This window comes from Gadus macrocephalus, chromosome 3 (genome assembly GCF_031168955.1).
Source record: "Gadus macrocephalus chromosome 3, ASM3116895v1".
Lineage (NCBI taxonomy): Eukaryota > Metazoa > Chordata > Actinopteri > Gadiformes > Gadidae > Gadus > Gadus macrocephalus.
The window spans coordinates 7,674,723-7,676,909 of NC_082384.1; the positions used below are offsets into that span (position 1 = coordinate 7,674,723).

The following is a 2,187-nucleotide window of genomic DNA, read 5'->3' on the forward strand; positions in this document are numbered from 1 at the left end:
AGAGAGAGAGTTGCGACACTTCCATTGGACTCCGTTGTAGCGCCTACTTCCGGGGTATGGAGCCTCGAATAGTTCCAAACAACCATTTTACGGCGGAGGAGACCGTTCATTTCCATTGCTGGCCGCCGAGTAACTTCTGAGGTAAATCGATTAAATAGCTACCTCTTTTGAATTGTCAACTGTCTATATTGTATCAGAGGCCCTTTATGATGCATATACTGATCTTTATTTGTAAATGCACAGCGTAATTATATATATATTTATCTTGGTAGACGACCGATTGCTGGCTAGTTTGTTAGCTCGATTTCACCACCTGTGAAGGTATCTCCGGGGGTACATTGATTAAATAGCTACCTCTTTTGAATTGTCAACTGTCTATATTGTATCAGGACCTTTATGATGCATATATTGATATTTATTTGTATATGCACAGCGTAATTATATATATTTTTTATCTTGGTAGACGACCGATTGCCTGCTAGTTTGTTAGCTCGACTTCACCATCTCTGAAGGTATCTCCAGGGGTAAATTGATTAAATAGCTACCTCCTTTGAATTGTCAACTGTCTATATTGTATCAGGACCTTTTATGATGCATATACTGATATTTATTTGTATATGCACAGCGTAATTATATATATTTATATCTTGGTAGACGACCGATTGCCTGCTAGTTTGTTAGCTCGACTGCACAATGTGATGGTATCTACACCAACAATTACAAAGTTCAGTACTAGTGAATCTAACTTTTATTTAGTTAGTTATTTATGTTGGATTACTAGGATAATTTAGGTTGATTTAAGGACGGGTTTTATGATGCGATAGCTAGTAGAAATAACAGTGTTTGTTTAATTATATCCTGGAAAGGGTGATGTTCAGCACATGAAGCCCTACAGATGCCGCCGATTCAACAATGCTGATTATGATGGGCGGTCAATTTAACCTGTATGGCTTTTTCGTTTTAACTTCTTGTTGACTGAATTGTTTCTCTTTCTTAGTGCCAAATTGATTATCTTTCTTAGTGCCAAATTGATTCTTTTTTGTTTTGCAATAGCCCTCTCTGCTCTCCTTCTCATTAATTTTTCCTTTTCTAGTTGCCTTATTAGGTCCTCCACAGTCGCCCCATCAGTCCCTGGCAGTCTGGTCCCTGGAGCAGCTGGCCCTGGCAAAAGTTATTCCTTCACTGTTGACCCCTGACTGACTGGCCCTCGGCACACAAATCCCTGGATCACCTGCCCCTGGATCACCTGCCCCTGGATCACCTGCCCCTGGATCACCTGCCCCTGGATCACCTGCCCCTGGATCACCTGCCCCTGGATCACCTGCCCCTGGCAATGTAACCTCTTGATTGCTCTCTCCGTCTCCTGTGATGTCCTTTTCAACGCTCTTGAAATCCACCTCAATTTCTCCCTCAATCTCTGTAATAATTACAAGGTAATGTTGCTGTTATATGTATTTTGCCTTTGCATTTGCAACTACTGTCATCTCCAATGTAATAAAATGAATTAAAGCAAAAAATTTCTGTAATGTGAATTAAATCATCTGCCACAATCAGAAACCAATACAATTTATAAATGGATCTACCGGCAATTGTTAATTGGGTAGAAATGTGTTGATTATCTACATTGTGTGCAAATCCTCAGAGAATCCCTGCCTTCTGGTTGTTTTTTAAACTGAATGTACAAATATGAATTATGTAATCTCATTAGGAGTGTAGTCTATCCTTGAATTACATGAAATGGGGAATATTGTTAGCTGCATGGATCATACCGAAGTTTAATTTGGTGCAATATGTGTGGTCCGTTGCACTTGGTTCCGGAGGCACCCTCACAGAAGGGGGTTTCCTCCTCTTCGGTTTAGGGCGATGGATGAAAACTGTTGGGCCTGCATCGGGCCTCAACTTCAACATCCTATCTACTTTTGTGGCTTTGAATCTGTCATTTTCAAAGTGTACCTGTAGGTAGGCTTGTAAGATCAGTTTCCATTGCACTTCAAATATCATTGGAAAGTCATAATTCTCTACACTTAGAATTATTATGCCCTTTGAAATGCTAGCAAGTGATCTGAACATTACATCGTTTTTGACTGTTGCTGACTGTCAATAAGTTTTGACGGCTGACCATTGCCATCCATTTCTCCCTGCGCTCTTGGTCCTTGGGGAAGCCGTACATGTGATAACCCTTCTCGG

The 2,187-nt window shown here is 40.6% G+C and overlaps 1 long non-coding RNA gene across 1 annotated transcript; it reads left to right on the forward strand.

The window, feature by feature from the left end:
• On the forward strand, window positions 1-2,091 carry LOC132453895 (uncharacterized). Its single transcript, XR_009524833.1, has 3 exons — window positions 1-141; window positions 867-944; window positions 1,094-2,091. It is a non-coding gene; the product is annotated as an uncharacterized LOC132453895 (long non-coding RNA).
• The last annotated feature ends 96 nt before the right edge of the window (window positions 2,092-2,187 follow it).